Source organism: Choristoneura fumiferana, chromosome 2 (assembly GCF_025370935.1).
Source record: "Choristoneura fumiferana chromosome 2, NRCan_CFum_1, whole genome shotgun sequence".
NCBI lineage: Eukaryota > Metazoa > Arthropoda > Insecta > Lepidoptera > Tortricidae > Choristoneura > Choristoneura fumiferana.
Window position 1 is genome coordinate 2,500,242 of NC_133473.1, and position 17,554 is coordinate 2,517,795.

A 17,554-nucleotide genomic window follows, 5' to 3' on the forward strand; every position below is an offset into this window, starting at 1 on the left:
TATTTTTTGGAACGGGTTGATTATTATTTTTTTATTTTAAAGCCGTATTGTCACAATTTGGCTTTGGTTTTTCTCCTGCATCTTAGGCTTCTTTTATATCAAGGCGCTAACAGCGCGGCACGACTTGGATAAACCTAGCTAGTTCATTATCATCATCATCATCTCAGCCGTAGGACGTCCACTGTTGGACATAGGCCTCCCCATAGACCTCCAGTCTATTCGGTTGGCAGCGACCTGCATCCACCGTGAACCCGCGGCTTTAACCAGGTCATCCGTCCATCTTGTTGGTGGACGACCTACGCTGCGCTTGCCAATCCGCGGTCTCCACTCGAGAACTTTTTGGTTCCAACGGCCATCTGTTCTCCGTGCTATATGGCCTGTCCATTGCCACTTCAACGAGCTAATTCACTTGGCTATGTCGGTGACCCTTGTTCTTCTACTTATCTCCTCATTTCTGATTCGATCCCGTAGAGAAACCCCAAGCATAGCTCTCTCCATAGCTCGCTGAGAGTCAATAGGTCGGAGGTGCATTTTTGATACTTTACAATTAAAAAAATTATAATTAAACATCAGTTATTTTTCTTCTAAGGTATTATGGACAACCGACCTTTTTTAGTAAATCTACCTTGGTCAATAAAAGACATAGTGATATAACAGTTAGATGGCCTGAAAGAGGACAAAAAATTTGTATGAATAAAAAAAAAAGTGAGTTCGGTAAAAATTGGACATCCAACTTTGGCTCTTATGTCCAGTAGTGAAGCACCACGTCTCGGATCCATATGTAATTACTGGCAACACACATTCTGTTAAAGACTTTCGTCTTAAGGCACTGAGGAGTTTTGGACGAGAAGACATTAAGGAGTTTCCCAAACGCTGCACACCCGAGTTGGATTCGAGGTCAGCCTTCTCGAAGATGGACTTAACTAATTGGACGGTTAAATATAGTTTTTTTCTTATATTAAAACGTAAAAGTTTAATTGACTCTTATAATTACCCGCTACAGGTCGCAGATCATCCACTCTTTCGTAATCCTTTGTTGTTCGTACCTGAAACTAATTAAAAATATGGTTATGACATGTTTGATGGATAATCTTAGATTAAATTTAAACAATCTACTGCAATAATTATGCGTGATTGACTTTTATTTTCTTTAAAAACCGTTAATAAACATTTGTTCTTTTTTAAAGAATATAAAAGTCTATCACGAATGATTATTGCAGTAGACACATTAACTTATTATATTAAGAACAGTTATAACAGACCACATGCTTAATTTCCGTTCAATTTTTATGGAATAATCGATAATAACTAACGCAACGTTGCCAGGTCAGCAGGTATAAACGCTATTAAGGGGCTGTCTCACCATCCATTGATTAGTGTTAACTGACGGTTAAATGTCATGCCGTCTCCGTCTATTCGAACAAAGCAAATAGAGACGGCATCACATTTAACCGTCAATTTACACTAATCAATGGATGGTGAAACAACCCCTTAGTGTTAAAAAGCCTATGGTTAGGTTAGGTGAGATCTAATTCTAAGGTGCTGTTTCACCATCCATTGAGTGTTAACTGATGGTTAAATGTGATGCCGTCTCTATTTGTTTTGTTCGAATAGACGGAGACGGCATCAAATTTAACTGTCAGTTAACACTAATCAATGGATGGTGAAACAGCCTCTAACGCTATTATTTATTACTTATCATAATATTATCATTATACCGTCAGCCTAAAAACACCAGTCTTGGACAAAGGCCTCCGCCAAAGAGTTTGGCAACGATTGGTCCTACGCTAAAAAAACTGGCCAAGTGCGAGTCGTACTCGCGCACCGAAGGTTCCGTACAAATATTTTTATTATATGATGTAACTAAAAATTTATGCTTTTCGCAATTCTTCCTTTATCGACGACGATTTTGACGTTGACGTTGAGACGTTGCTTTGTACCAGGTTTCAAGATTCTGAGTTCACGGAAAGTACCCTGTAGGTTTTGATTCCCTTGCGAGTGACGAAAGTTTGCAGCATAAACGGCTGTATCTTTTGATTGCGTTGGTTTAGAAGTTTGATTTATTCACAGCTCTAAGGGACAGTAGACCTGAGTATTTGATATGAATTTCAGCTTGATACCTCCACGCGTTCCTGAGAAAAAGGGTCTTGATAGACGGACGGACGGATAACTAAATGATCCTATAAGGGTTCCGTTTTATTCCTTCTGAGGTACGGAACCCTAAAATTGCTTATTATAAAAGAGGCTCGTTTTATAAAGTAGTTGAGAGAAACGGCCAGATTTCATAAAATTTCCAGGGGATAAGGTAGGCATAAGGGGTCAAACGGCGGGCTCTACAATACCTCTTGTAAGCCCCTCAGAGAGATCTCATGATCTTAACAAAGGAGTGACCACACCGATGCTCAAAATACGCAGATGTTAAAAAAAACTACTTAAGTATTACAAACCAAAATAGCATCAATTAAGTACCTACTATTTAATAATGTTTTTATATTATTATAAAATTCATAACATGAGATTCATTATTTTATAAGATTTTATAAGTAAAACGTGCGCAGTGGGAGCCCTTATCTACCTTATACTCAAAATAATGTTCTTATTAATGTTCTACATTGCTTAAACTCCAATTCAATAGAATCTGACAATCCTGTAGACACTTCCAGCCTACTAATATAAACACCGGGCTGCCTAAGGATTTGTGATGTGACTATTATTCTTTTTTGATTCCTTTTAGATGACAATTGCAACAACAGGGACATATATAATCAAGTGTGCCCACGATAGGGTGTCTTAAATATGTAGAAAATTGACAGATTCTATTGAATTGTACTTTAGGTATTCTTATTTGCGGCATGTCACCGCGATTCCGCACCGTCAGTGTATTTTGAACAGCGGTGTCGTAGCTCCTTTAACCTTGATATTAGTTCCAATCCAAGTGACAAGAATCGCTTTTCACAAGGGACACAGCTGTGCGATTGTATTTAACGGCTAGTTCACTTTTGATGAAGATTAAGTATTCATGTATGCGGACTTCGTTTCTATCAGAGATGTGCGAGGATATATATGTTGCGAGGAATCTGTTTGTCACGATCACGAACCAATAGAAACGTTTCGTCTAAATATCCTCACGCTACGCGATCGAGTCCGGAACGAGCTTATCAGAAAACGCACGAAAGTGGTCGATGTGGGGCATAGAGTAGCGAAGCTGAAATGGGCCTGGGCCAGCCACGTGTGCCGACGACACGACGAACGGTGGAGCGAGCGCGTTCTGGAGTGGAGACCCCGGGTAGGGAAAAGAATGTGTGGCAGACCGCCTGCTCGATGGTCCGATGACATAGTGGAGACAGCAGGACCGTGCTGAGAGAAGAGACGGACAGTCGATCTGGGTGGAGAAAGGCTGGAGAGGCGTATGCCCAACGATGGGCGAAAACGCGCTGAAGAAGAAGAGAGAAGAAATATCCTCACGCAGCGCAGCTCTAGTGGAGACAGCCCGGCGGAGCGAGGATAGCTAAATGAAGCGTTTCTATTGGTTTATAACAAATATTCTTTACAAGGCATCCTTGCACATCTCTGGTGGAAACGCTGCCTAAGACACATAAAAGCGGATTATAACGAGTAACATAATGTATTAATACTATGAACGTTTGACAAGTTAACAGAAACAAGAGATTGTATAAGAAATATAAACTGTGAAAATTTTCGTTTTAACGCAATACAAAGTTAATTAAAAAGTAAACTAATCATAAAAAAAAACATTTTTAATGCAAGATTTTTTGCTGACTGTACTTTTTGTTGACTATATACTTGCATTGTCGCCCAAACTACATTTGCATACCAAATATCAAGTCGATGCTATTAACCGTTGAAGAGTTCCGCCCTGCGGAGACGATCCTGGCTGGACTACCAGGATTTCACTACTAGATTATTATATTGTCACGCGATTTACATATGTATTCCAAATTTCAAGTCAATCTGCCTATTGGAAGTTGGTCAAATGTTACTTGCAAGATTTGATTACAGACAGAAAAAAAAGACAGACAGACATACAACGGGACCGGTGAAACATTGTTGTTTTAGTACTTATATGTTTGTTTTTTTTGGAAAGTTTTAACAATTATTTTTTGTCAAAAAATCTGGTATACGGATATAATATATTTTTGCTGGTCTTAACCTCCTGGGGTTCACGGTGATACCTAATACTAGTACATTATTGTTAGCAATAGAATTTATATCTTTTGAAAAAGGAAAAAGGCGTCATTTTCTCTGTATCATTCAAATTAACAAAAAAAAAATAACTTTATCTATGAGACATTTAAATTTCGCTGTCAATTTTTGTTGTATGGTGGGTCGCAGGAGGTAAAATATTTATTCTATAAATTATAGTCAAAGTGGCCGCGCTGTTCGCGCCACAGACAACACGGCCCCAAACAATAATTACACAAACTTTTGTTCTCAAAATGATTCGAGTTCCCTCTCAAAGTTTTTAATCGCGCTATCAAATTCATACTCCGGTTATGATTCTGCTGACAACAGGATTTATACCGGCAAGGACACGTTTTGGAGGGGGAAGAGCGGTTAAGTACTCCAGATAATATATAGGGTACTTTCTTTAATTTCCAATTATAAAAACTTTGAGTTTAATCATCATATCAGCCGTAGGACTTCCATTGCTGGACGGACATATTTAAGCCTGCCCCGTAGACCTTCGGTTGCCTCGGTTAGAAGCGGCTTGCATCCCATGAACCCGCGACTTTAACCAGTCCATCCGTTCATGTGGTTGGTGGACGTCCCACGCTGCGCTTGCCGATCCGATTGAGTTTAATACGATCATTAATAGGTAACTACATTTACTAAGGTAAGTTTTAACTATTCCAGCAGATAGATTATCATAAAAATAAAAACCGGCCAAGAGCATGTCGGACACGCCCAAAATAGGGTTCCGTAGCCATTACGAAAAAATTAAGTAACATTTTTCTAAGGATTTCGTATTTTATACGGAATCTTCCAAGTTTAGGTATATTTTATACCTTAGGCTGCTATTTACTCTTAAACTACTAATAATTCTCAAACAAACTTAGCCGTTATAGTTTTCCTTGAAAGTTTGATATACTTACTACCATCCTGAATTTTTTCAAATTTTTCCACTCACCGGTTTAGAATGTAGAGGGGGGGACGCTCGATTTTCATGAAAATTTGCACTTTAAAGTTGAATATTTCGCAAACAAATCACTGAATCGAAAAATCGTCTTAGCAAACCCCTAATGATTTCCAACGATACCCCACACTATAGGGTTTGATGAGAAAAAAATCACCCCCACTTTACGGCTATGGGAGGTTCCCCTTAAATTTTTTTTTAACATTTTTTTATTGTACCATTTTGTCGGCATAGTTTACATATATATCCGTGCAAAATTACAGCTTTCTAGCATTGATAGTCCCTGAGCAAAGCCGCGGACGGACAGACAGACAGACAGACAGACATGGCGAAACTATAAGGGTTCCATTTTGCCATTTTGGCTCCGGAACCCTAAAAAATAAACAAAAAATATGTTGATTCATCTTTGGTACCTGGGTCAAAATTCTTTTCGTTGCATTGTTTCTGACCACTGTCACGATATTATTTATGTCTTCTAACTAAGAATTAAAAAAAAATGTGGAGCCAATGTTTGTTATTTTCGGGTTAGCTAATATTTAACTAGAGAAAAATTAAAAATGCCACTAGGTTCCATAAAAAAAAACTCCGTGCCATTTTTTCGGGGACAAAAGCAAGACAATGAAAAGAATTTTGACCCACCTACACTTCTTGGGCGGGATATAACGCGTCCCCACACAACTTTGACGCGCTTTCTCCACTGAAAGAAATCAATCAGTCCTATTCTGAAACCGGACACAATTCAAAATTGTGGCCAACTTGTAACATTGAACAACTACCGTGAGACTCACTCATTATAATGAAATAAACCCGGATAGCTTCACGTCTTAAATCCGCCATCTGAAGCATGTAAAATGTAACATTATTTTATTTATACGACAAAAATCCCTGTTTAAAGAGAAAGAAACTCTACTTCAGACTTTGTTTGCTTCTGGGAATACATCCTTTCAATTCGAGCTCTATAAATAAAGGGAGCATCCTGTTTTTGATAACAGGTCGTTCACCTTACACGTGTTGACCTGGAACTTTCGAATTCTGAATGAAAGCTTCTTTGATGTTGTCATCTTGTCATCAAGCTTAATAAATTTTGAAAATACAAACTGAAATATAGATGCACAGAAAACCAGAAAAATAAGACCAGCACTGGGAATCGAACCCAGGTCCTCGGCATTCCGTGCCGTGTGCTATACCGCTACACCACTGTTGGACAACGGTACAGACACGAATTTCCCCTATGCACCACATATCTCAGCTTGTTTGTCTTTTATTTAGCCACTTAAGCAGTGGCGCGAAGTTTGTATTTTCAATTTAGGTTTTACGGGTGACCGTGAAAGTAAAAATTTAAAATTGAAATTAAAAATACTAAAAGATTCCAAAAAAACAATCTTAATAAGTTTTGTTGAGAACTTTGCTTTCAATGCAATGTTTTTGCTGACTGTAGGTACTCGTACATCAGAAGTTTGTAGAGAATCATTTTCATCAAACAACACGTAAACAAAGTAATTTATTGAATCAGGCGTTACTTTGCGGAGGTCCATATCAATGAACTAAAATAATTTCCTTGCTCACCCGCGACCTTACGATAGCTAAGCTTATGCAAAATATGCGTGTTCATGCAGTTCCTCCACCTCCACACTGTAAGAACACACACAAATCACACAAACCCATCTATCACCACCACCACACTACACTGAAGATGAGCTCTGGTTGAGTTCGAAACGCGTCAGTGTAGTGTGGTGGTGGTGATAGATGGGTTTGTGTGATTTGTGTGTGTTCTTACAGTGTGGAGGTGGAGGAACTGCATGAACACGCATATTTTGCATAAGCTTAGCTATCGTAAGGTCGCGGGTGAGCAAGGAAATTATTTTAGTTCATTTACGTAAACAAAGATTCATGGATAAGTGTGCGCTTATTGACAACATCCTCAATTCTGAAATTCGGAAATGAACTGGAGTTGTGGATGTCGGCAAGAGGGTAACACAATTGAAGTTGAGATGGGCGGGCCACTTGGCACTGACAACAGGTGGTCGAAAGCAGTTACGGAGTGGTGTCTAAGATTGGGTCGAAGAGCGGTGGGCAGACCTCCGGCCCGGTCCGATGACATCTGGCAATCGGTCTGTAAACTGTGGATGATACTAACAACGACCGAGGAAAGTGGCGTGAAAATGAAAAGGCCCTTTTTACTTAGCAGTGGGCTGATGTGAGCTGATTTGGTTGATGAACACGGACATTAAGGGAAGTATAGGTACCTACCTTATGAGTTCGGAGCAGAACTCGGAAAAGGTGAGCTGTTTAAAACACTAGTGTAAAATAAAAGCTTATGTTTCATTACCATATAATAGTACATTGTGTCTTAAGGGCGGTTAATAAGGAATTACGAACGAGAGTCTATTAGAAGCCCGAAGTCGAAGACTGAGGGCTTTAATGAGTCGATGTTCGTAATTCTAGTACCGCCCGTGCGACATACAATGTTTTCATCACGTTTGAGAGTAAAATTTTATATTTCTAAAAGAAAAAATTTAATTGTTCCAAATATTGGCGATACCTTAGGCTGCGCTCTTGGCAGCGCCGCCCTCCCCCTCCCTCAGCATGTGCCTGAGCCGCGTGTGCATGTGGTCCTGCTGCTACGCCATGCGCAGCACCATCAGTACGGGCACGGACTCATTTACCAACCTTGGGCTTCATGGCAAGCACATTAGGGTCGAGAGTTTTAATGAACTAAAATAATTTCCTTGACCACGCGACCTTACGATAGCTATCGTAAGTCGCGGGTGAGCAAGGAATTATTTAGTTCATTGATATGGACCTCCGCAAAGTAACGCCTGATTCAATAAATTGTCGAGAGTTTTATTTGGGGGGTTGCAACCAAGGTAGCCTTCATGTTTTGACACTGTTTACGAGCAAGTGTGATGAAAAATAATTTACATGAACTCCTTTAGAACAATATTGTCGGGAATAGTGCAAAACTGCTCATCTACTATGTAGTACTACTCGTACGCGTAGTTTTACACTCGATGGTTTTCATTCATATTTGTTTTATTTCAACCAATTTGAAGTAAAAATTGGAAATTCTCTAAATTTGTCAGTTAAGCAAAATTATCTAATACTAGTTACGAAATATCCCCAACGACGTCTAAAATATCCACTTACCTAAACACGGTCAAAGCCGGTAGGACCAATTTTACATCAAATTCTAAAATCGTACACGTGCGCTCTAGAAAATTCATAAGCAATTAGAGCAATGGCTGCGGCGTGGGAGTTTTCCAAACTTGCAATAATTAATTCCGCGGTAAAAATTAACAACTGCAATGCGCCTGTGCCCGGTATTACACGACCACAATTATTAATTGCACGTAGGGTTCAAGTTATAAGCTTTTCTTATCAAATAATTAGCTGGCAAACGATCATGCAGGTCAACTGATGTGATCACCGCCGCCCATGGACACCTACAGCATTATTAGGACGACCATTGGCATAACGGTATTCCCATTAAACTACTTAAGTTTGCTCCGTTAACTTCAGTAGATTGCGAACGGAGTTTTTCAGCTCTCGCGCTCACGCGCAAATTACCCCTGAAAATTTAGAAAAAATATTTTTTATTTCCTTTTGTTCTGGGAGGAGGCCTGTGCCCATCAGTGGGACGTATATAGGCTGGGATGATGATGATGATGATTTTTTATTTACTTTAATAAATCTACACAATAAGTCTGTGTTTAATTTATTGATTAATATTTTACGAAGTATACAAATTAAATTACAGGTAAAAATAATTAATTGGTCTTTAGAGTCATGTCTATATTATTGCCAACAATGACATCCATTTTTCCGATCTCTGATTATAAGCGATGGCGCGAAAACTTTGTAACATTTAAAAAAGCTACATAATTATATATTACCTCTACTAAAATGGACTTTGATTTTCTTTATGATCATTCTTTTTAATATACCATTGGAAATCAATAAAAAAAATATTTCTGCAAATTACCACATCAATTTACCTACTAGTTGATAAGATAATTAAAACTAATTTTCTAATATTGCACTCACACTTCCAATCCAGCACAATTTCCCACCATTTTCAAAAAGTATTTTCAAAGGTACAACTTCATAAATCCGCTGGATACGCAGCCAGCCTTATGGGCACCCTGCCCAATAGCAGCGACATGGGTGATATTTGCAAATATAGATTTATAGGATTATAGTAAATTAGTTTTAGTTCTATTTTTCTTTCTATTTGTTATGTATTGTATATTGTGTGTTATTTATTAAATTGATACTTTTTTAGTGCAGGGTATAATATGTTTCAGTTTCTGTATAACTCAGTGGCGAATAAGTACAACATCAAAGACAAATACTATAATGTTGAATTACAGCCGAGGTATTTAACTTTTATGATTCGTATTTGGGATTCGAGAAACTTTATAGATTTTTCAGTTTTAAAGAAGATTATTATCATCATAAAAAACTACAAGAAACACTTTACAAACTTTAACTTAAACCAACTGTTACTTTGAAAACTTAACTCAGCTGTTGCTTGCTGGAACTTAAGTCATGCAAATTTTATGCACCAATAACTATAATATTTGATCAAGTATCAGTACCTAACAAAATTATCCTTGTAGTACATAATAATATTGGGTTATTACCACTACAATACCATTTTTTGGAATTCAATCTCACTAATATTACAAAAATTTGAAAGTTTGTAAATCTGTTTACGGGACGAATTTTGCCGACTTTGGATTTGTAAAAAACTGATATTTAAGAGTCAACTATTTTCACTCCGATATTCCTACGGTGGCTGCAAGCTGCTGCCAACCGAAGCAACTGGAGGTCTACCTATGGGGGAGACCTAGGTCCAACACAATGGACGTCCTACGGCTGAGATGATGATGATGATGATAATTCCTTCAGGATCGGGATAAAATTCCAAAATTTCAACCACCATGTCTAACGGCGACTTCCCTATACAGACATGTTACTACTACATACATACAACAGGTCATCATTCTTAAGTTTTTTACCTATAAGTGCAGTCGAGTTTATAAACTTGTAAGCAAAAATTTTAACAAAAATATCTGAACACGACTATTGTTAACAGCGTAGAAGCGTGTTGTGTTGTGTGACTGTTCATGGATTTGACACAAGAATGCATGGAAACCAACATGCGACAAGTCAAAATCTTTTAAATTACACCAAACACGAACTTCAAAGTTATAAAACCAACTTTTACACCACAAGTCCATATTCTACCACAATGCTAGTAGCTCTCACGTTCTTACCTGGAATGAGTGCAATCATGCATAGCTCAAGTTTATGGACAATTTGAGAAATGTGCAATAGTTTGATAGCAAGAGCCTCTATTAAAGGGCGGCAACGAATAAAAAACAGAAGCTGTTCTTCTTGTGGGCATAAAATTGACGACTTTGAGTCATGAAACTTGTTTCCTTTGAATAGTTACCGGACACGCTCTTATATTCGTCACATAATTATACATGTTTTCATAATGTTTATTATTAATATTAATAATGAATAATCATATTATTAATTTGAGTAATTATTATTATCATGTTAATTAAAATTCTTGAGGTGCATTCTTCTTGGCAATGATGGTCTTTCCGAAAGCGCTGGTAGTAAGTATAAAAGTGGCCTACTTAAAGAATAAATGAAACGTTTTGATTTTTTGGATTATTTTTTTTATTATCAGGTATCCTAGTTGAATTGTTTACATTTTTTTTTAGTTGACTTGTTGGCAAACGAGCAAGTGAGTCTCCTGATGGTAAGAGATTACCACCGCCCATAAACATCTGCAATACCTCTGGTACCCCTGGCATTGCAGATGCGTTGCCAACCTAGAGGCCTAAGATGGGATACCTCAAGTGCCAGTAATTTCACCGGCTGTCTTACCTACTCTCTACGCCGAAACACAACAGTGCAAGCACTGCTGCTTCAAGGCAGGATTAGCAAGCAATATGGTGGTAGCAATCCGGGCGGACCTTGCACAAGGTCCTACCAACATTTACGAGTATCAATAAGAAAAAAAAAACAAAATCCTTGGCTGTTCAGGCGCAAAACCCTTTTACTTTTTTTATGACTCAAAACTGTGCCCCAGCTCTCACAGTTGGAAATACGGCGACCTACAATGTTGCTTACCTCCAAAGGTTCATATAACTGAAATAAAATGTGGCCAAAGCACGACTTACTGGGATATGGTTCCCCGTAACGAGCCCTCAGCTGGAGCGTTAGAACTTTTTTACGGTCACCTTGTTCCAAATGTGATTATGTGACTAGCCTACGGGGAGTGGGTATTTCACTCGACATGTCGCTTGTTGGTGCTTGGGATGTTTTGGTAGTAAAAAGAAACGAAAAATTTACCTTCGCTCGTGAAAGTTAAATAGAGTTGGAAACAATTTAACCTGTGAAAATTGTTTGTGAGTTTTGCAAGCTTTTATTTAGTTTCAACTGTCCCGTTGTCTGTCTGTCTGTAATCAATTCTTGCAAGTTAGACAAACTTCCAGTAGCCAGATTGGCTTGAAATTTGGTATACTTATGTAAATTGCGTGACAATACAATAATCTGGTAGTGTAATCCTGGTAGTTGGTATACCTTTACTTGCCCGAATTTCATTTGCCCGAATTTCATGTGCTATAATATTCAACCGTCATAATATTGTTTCTTATAAATTCATTTTCACTACTCATTGTTTACCATATTAATCAAATGACAGAATCTTTGTTTCCCATAATATTAATTTCAATAAATTCATCTTTCATAATCATTGTAAGCCATAAGTATCACATGCCATAATATTATTTGCCATCCATGTAAATGGTGAGTATCGACACTATATACTAATAAATCCCATACGTCAAACAAGCCTTTGAATTAGGTAAATTTTAATCACAAAGATTATGTTTGGTAAGAATTGCGACATTTGATTTTTGCGAGCGAGCGAAGTGAGCGAGCAAAACGGTTCGGAGCAGAAGCGTCTCGGATAGGTTAGGTTCCGAAATATAGATAGTAATGTTAGCCCGTAATATGAATATTCTATTAAATAATATTATTGCACTTAATAATATGGAAAACAATACGTATTGCATTCGTATCATTATGGCATCTAATTTTCGGGAAAATAAGAATATATATAATAAATTTTCTAGTAAACGAAACATTTGGGCAAATGAAGTTTCGGGCATGTGAAGTTCGGGATAATGAAATTATGGCATATAACTTTCGAGCAAACAATAGATAACCCTGGTAGTTAGGTCACGATGGTCTCCGCAGGACGGAACTCTTTCGGTTAATGGTATCGGCTTGAAATTTGGTATGCAAATGTAGGTCGGATGACAGTGCAAGTAAAGTTGACAAAAAGTACAGTCAGCAAAAAGGCTTGTATGCAAAATGAAATTTTTACCAAAAACTTGCAAGTTATCTTTAAGAGTTGTCTTTAAAAAGAGAAATATTTCATTTTATAAAACCATGTTGCTTTATTTGCTTTTCAAACTCATTTAGATGTTTTCGGTTTTCATTTGAAATTAACCACGAGCTTTAAACGGTAAAGGAAAACATCGTTAGGAAACCTGTACAAACCTGACAAGCAATTCAATGGAGTGTGTTAAGTTCCCAATCCGCACTGGGCGCGCGTGGGAACTATGGCCCGTGCCCTCTCGTTCTGAGAGGAGGCCTGTGCCCAGCACCATGTCTTCTTCTTCTTCTTTTGCTTCTTGTAATCAATAAAATTTATGAAATAGGCAAACACGACGTTTATCACCAAATTAAATTGATTAAATATGCCAGAAGCCATTTTGTTCTCGAATCAGCGTTTAAAGCTAGCTTTGAACTCCATTCATAAAGGAATTGATTAAATCGGCTCCTAAAAAAATTTCAATAAAAACGCCAGTCTATCGTGAATGGGAATAACGAATATTTTTTACACGTGAATATTTTTGACTCGAAATAAAATTGTTCAAAAATTCTCTAAGTTTTAACGAAATTTCCAACTATTTCCATGAAAATCTATATCCAGCTACGAGTAGTTTACTTTGCTCGCCACTAAATGGATTAATAAAATCAAAAACCCGACAACCTTCAAAAACTTTAAATATAAGCCAAAGTAAAAACTAGTTCAATACGTTTAGTACCCATTCAAAATAAATTATATATATATCTTTATATATGTAGACTAGTATTTTTTTTATTCGACTGGATGGCTAACGAGCAAGTGGGTCTCCTGATGGTAAGAGATCACCACCGCCCATAAACATCTGCAATACCCCTGATACCCCTGGTATTGCAGGTGCGTTGCCAATCTAGAGGCCTAAGATGGGATACCTCAAGCGCCTGTAATTTCACCGGCTGTCTTACTCTCCACGCCGGAACACAACAGTGCAAGCACTGCTGCTTCACGGCAGGATTAGCGAGCAATAGCGGCAAGTATAGTTAACTAAATGATTTTCAAGGATTATTTAGTTTTTATTTGTATTTTTTTTCCCTGCTTGCCCCGTCTACAATATCAGACGGAAGTATTAAGGAATCTGAAGCAGCTGTTAAGAAGACAGCCCATTCGTCCTGCCGCCTAACGTGATTTTCATGCGAGTTCGATTCCGGGGCGCAGTTCGAGTTGAACTACAGAACGGGGTCCGTATAAAAAGTAAAAAAGTCTAGAATTTGGTTTCGGATAAGGTAGCCACGAGTAAGGCTGGTTGAAGTGTAAGTCATGGTGCTCTGAAGCTAAATGCGCACTGTTAGAGGGTATTTTTTTTAGTAAAAGTCGTCTAAAATTAAAAAAGAACATTGCTGGTTATTTTTTAAAACATTTAACTGCAGAATGTAATAAAAAAATATCATGATATGTAATAAATAAATATCATGGGACAATTGACACCAATTAATTGACCTAGTCTCAAACTAAGCAAAGCTTGTTATATGTGTAGGGCGACGGCTAAACATACTTGTATAGGTAAATACATAATTAAATACACACTAAACTTCTAAGACCGTATCCACCCGTATTATTCCTACAAATATCTGCCCCGATCGGAGATCAAACTCGGGACCTTAAGCTTCACTGTCACGTTCTCTAACCACTTGGCTATCCGAACGTCGAATACCTCATAATGTCGAAAACCATCCTACCGTTTGCTACAGGGAGGACCAACGAAATAGACATATTAAACACTCGAAAAACATAATCCCCCTTCAGATATTCTGTTAAAAAGAGAGTATTTTACCGGACTAAAAAAACTCCTTGTTTAGGAAACAACTTGGCAAATAATCCATTTCACGCAACGGCGGATTCCCAAAACGTCTCCCGCCTCAGCGAGCTATAAATTAACTTAGTACGAAAACTTTATCTACATTTATATAGAATAGTTCCAACAAAGGGGACCGGGACAATTTGTCGCGTTTTTGTTTCAACACAAATGATGTGCGTGTTCTTTGTCGCCTATGTGATAATATCTACCTTTAGTCGCACCATGAATTAAAGTGTTTAAAGATAATTTAGAACTGTGAGTGCGCTGTTCGTGGAGTTAGGGATGATAACTGGGGGGTACGAGTAATCTATTGAAATGCTAAAATGATTCTGGTTAAAGCCGCGAGTTCACAGTGGATGCAGGCCGCTACCAACCAAAGCAACTGAAGGTCTATGGAAGAAGCCATGTCCAATAGTGAATGTCCTACGCCTGATCTGATGTTCTGATACTTCGGACGGGATTCAAACCCACACTTTTGTGGATATACGCGCCCAAGGTGTCCTTACCAACATGACTACCGAAGAGCCGATATATGATATTAAGTGTCAACTTTTAATGGCAACGAAAGACTAATATCTACCGATGCTGTTAAATTGTTTTTTTTTTCTTATGCCAAATAGCTGGAAAATTAGCATGCGGTTCACCTTTTTTTCTTTCTTTACGGTAATGATGGGATTGTAACAACGTTTGATCCTATAGCAATCGAAAAGCTTAAATTTTCAGCTGACAATTGAAAAAAGATCAGCGGACAGGCTCAAAAGCAAATTACTCATGTTGCTATTGTCAAACAAGATAGAGTAAAGATATTGCAGAGCTTATCGGCGTGGAGAGACCTGTTGCCAACTGTATATCCACCTTTCATTTAAACTGAATATTGAGTGAAAAGTTTTGCAGTGAAGCTTTTTGACAACTCGTTCCGAAAGTCTAAGCGTCTGCGTAAAGACTTACTTAAAAAATAATGAAAGAAAGAATAATAATTTATTTATAACAAAAATACATAAATAGTTGCAGTTATAAAAAGGTCCTGGCTCAGCTCAGCATATCGCTGGTTGAAAACCAGCACTGCAGGGCTACTACGAAATTCGAGAATCGAAGTTCGTATCGTACCGTCCCACCGACACTTATATTATTTAAAAAGAGAGTGAGAGGGACGGTACGATACGAACTTCGATAATCGAATTTCGGAGTAGGCCCTCTGGTCTTCCGCCGGGTCACAAAAGGGTGAACAGGAAGGCCACACAAAACAGGTACAAAAATAGTTAATAAAAATAGTTAATCTATGCTACTATTTGTAGACAGCCTTCTGTTTCGCTGACGATGCAGCCTTCGTCCCAGGCTCTGACTGCGAGCTTCCATGATTGACAAATTCTCGCATGCATGTGCTTCATTCTACAGTCCATCAAAGCCCGGAAGACTATGGTAGTGGCACAGGGCTGTGCGGACACACCGACATATCATGAGATGGCACGCCCCTGTTAAAAGTTAAGAATCACGTCTCAGAGCCATACTCGAGATCATCAATATCATGGTGTATGCATTGCACACTCATAAAATTTCACACACTAGGGAACAAATTTTTCTGCAGTTAACAGTTTTAATCCGTCCGAATCTCCGTTGAACAAACATCAAGGCGGTGAAACTGAGTTCTCTTTTACAGTTCGTTGGTTTTTAAACGAATACGCGACAAGCCCTGACTTTATGATAATAATCCTCGCCCTTTAGGCCTAAGCACTAAGAGCAGTCCATAAATATTCCGCAGTTGGTTTACTCTATGAATTAATTAGGCGGCTGTGGTTGAATCGCAAGATTATGGAGTTACTTGGGGGTGATTTAAAGAGGGAGAAATAATAAGTTCTTTAATGGACTGTCTTTGAACAATGCGATCCCTGAATCGTTTTTGCGACATTTTATTCACAATTCGCGACCAGTTAGTTGGTTTGGTGTCCCTGGAAATTCAATTCTGCCGGAGGACACTATTGATGAATACCCCACCATTATGTAATATCAAGATTTTTCATTATTTTGGGGTTATCCTCTTAAATAAATTTGAAATGAAAACCTGTTGTGTTGGAAGATTAGGCTTGCCTCAAGGATCAATATTAGGACTTCAACTTTTCTTTTTTATTTGACTGGATGGCAAACGAGCAAGTGGGTCTCCTGATGGTAAGAGATCACCACCTCCCAAAGACATCTGCAACACCAGGGGGATTGCAGATGCGTTGCTAACCTAGAGGAATAAGATGGGATACCTCAAGTGCCAGTAATTTCACCGGCTGTCTTACTCTCCACGCCGAAACACAACAGTGCAAGATTAGCGAGCAAGATGGTGGTAGGAATCCGGGCGGACCTTGCACAAGGTCTACCACCTGCGAACTATTTTATCTTTACATCTTTAAATGTAACGTCGCAAGGTGGTGTAGGTAAAAATGCATATACTGTACTAAATAATTGTGTTTTGTTATTATTATGTGAATCTTAACAATCGCGTGCTACAGTTAATTAAACATGCTTATGATAAAATAATGAAATTTTAAAATAAGTTACGGCTGGTTATGAATTATGCTGATCCAACTCACCAGATTAGCTCTTACTGTCCAGTCAAAACCAACCCTATCACTGTTGTTCTATTTTAGACGTCACTCAATAACCAATAACCAACCGAGTAGCCTAGTGTTAAGTGAACCCGATTACAAAGCTTGAGCTCCCAAGGTATTGTATATGAAAAGTATATCGTAACACGTTTTTTTATCTATTTAAGTATGTGTCATCATCCCAGCCTATATACGTCCTACTGCAGGGCACAGGCCTCCTCTCAGAATATGTGTAGCGATAGAGTATTGCTTAGCTTGCAATATAGTAATACCAACTAGCTATACAGACTGTAAGTCTCAGTAGTCTCTCAACCACCATTGAAAACTATCATGTAGGCATTAGCCCTAAATAGAATCATGCTACAAAATAATCTGCATAGAACAACCCTAAAGAATTCAGTAAATATTTCCTAAATAAATATTTTTTTCCTTCAGAAAAGTAACTTTTCCTCCCTGGCGAGAGGAAGCAAAGTGCAACTTTTCTGTTCAAGGCCTTTCTAAGTGTTTTATTGCAAATGCCATTTTTTGAAGTTGATAATTGTATTTTCTATGCTGGT

At 38.2% G+C, this 17,554-nt stretch overlaps 1 long non-coding RNA gene across 1 annotated transcript in view; it reads right to left on the bottom strand.

The window, feature by feature from the left end:
• Window positions 1–994: 994 nt before the first annotated feature.
• LOC141445641 (uncharacterized) overlaps window positions 995–17,554 on the bottom strand; it is a 29,832-nt gene continuing 13,272 nt past the window's right edge. Inside the window, exon 2 of the long non-coding RNA XR_012453345.1 lies at window positions 995–1,052. This is a non-coding gene — a long non-coding RNA (uncharacterized lncRNA). The remainder of the gene's footprint in view (window positions 1,053–17,554) is intronic.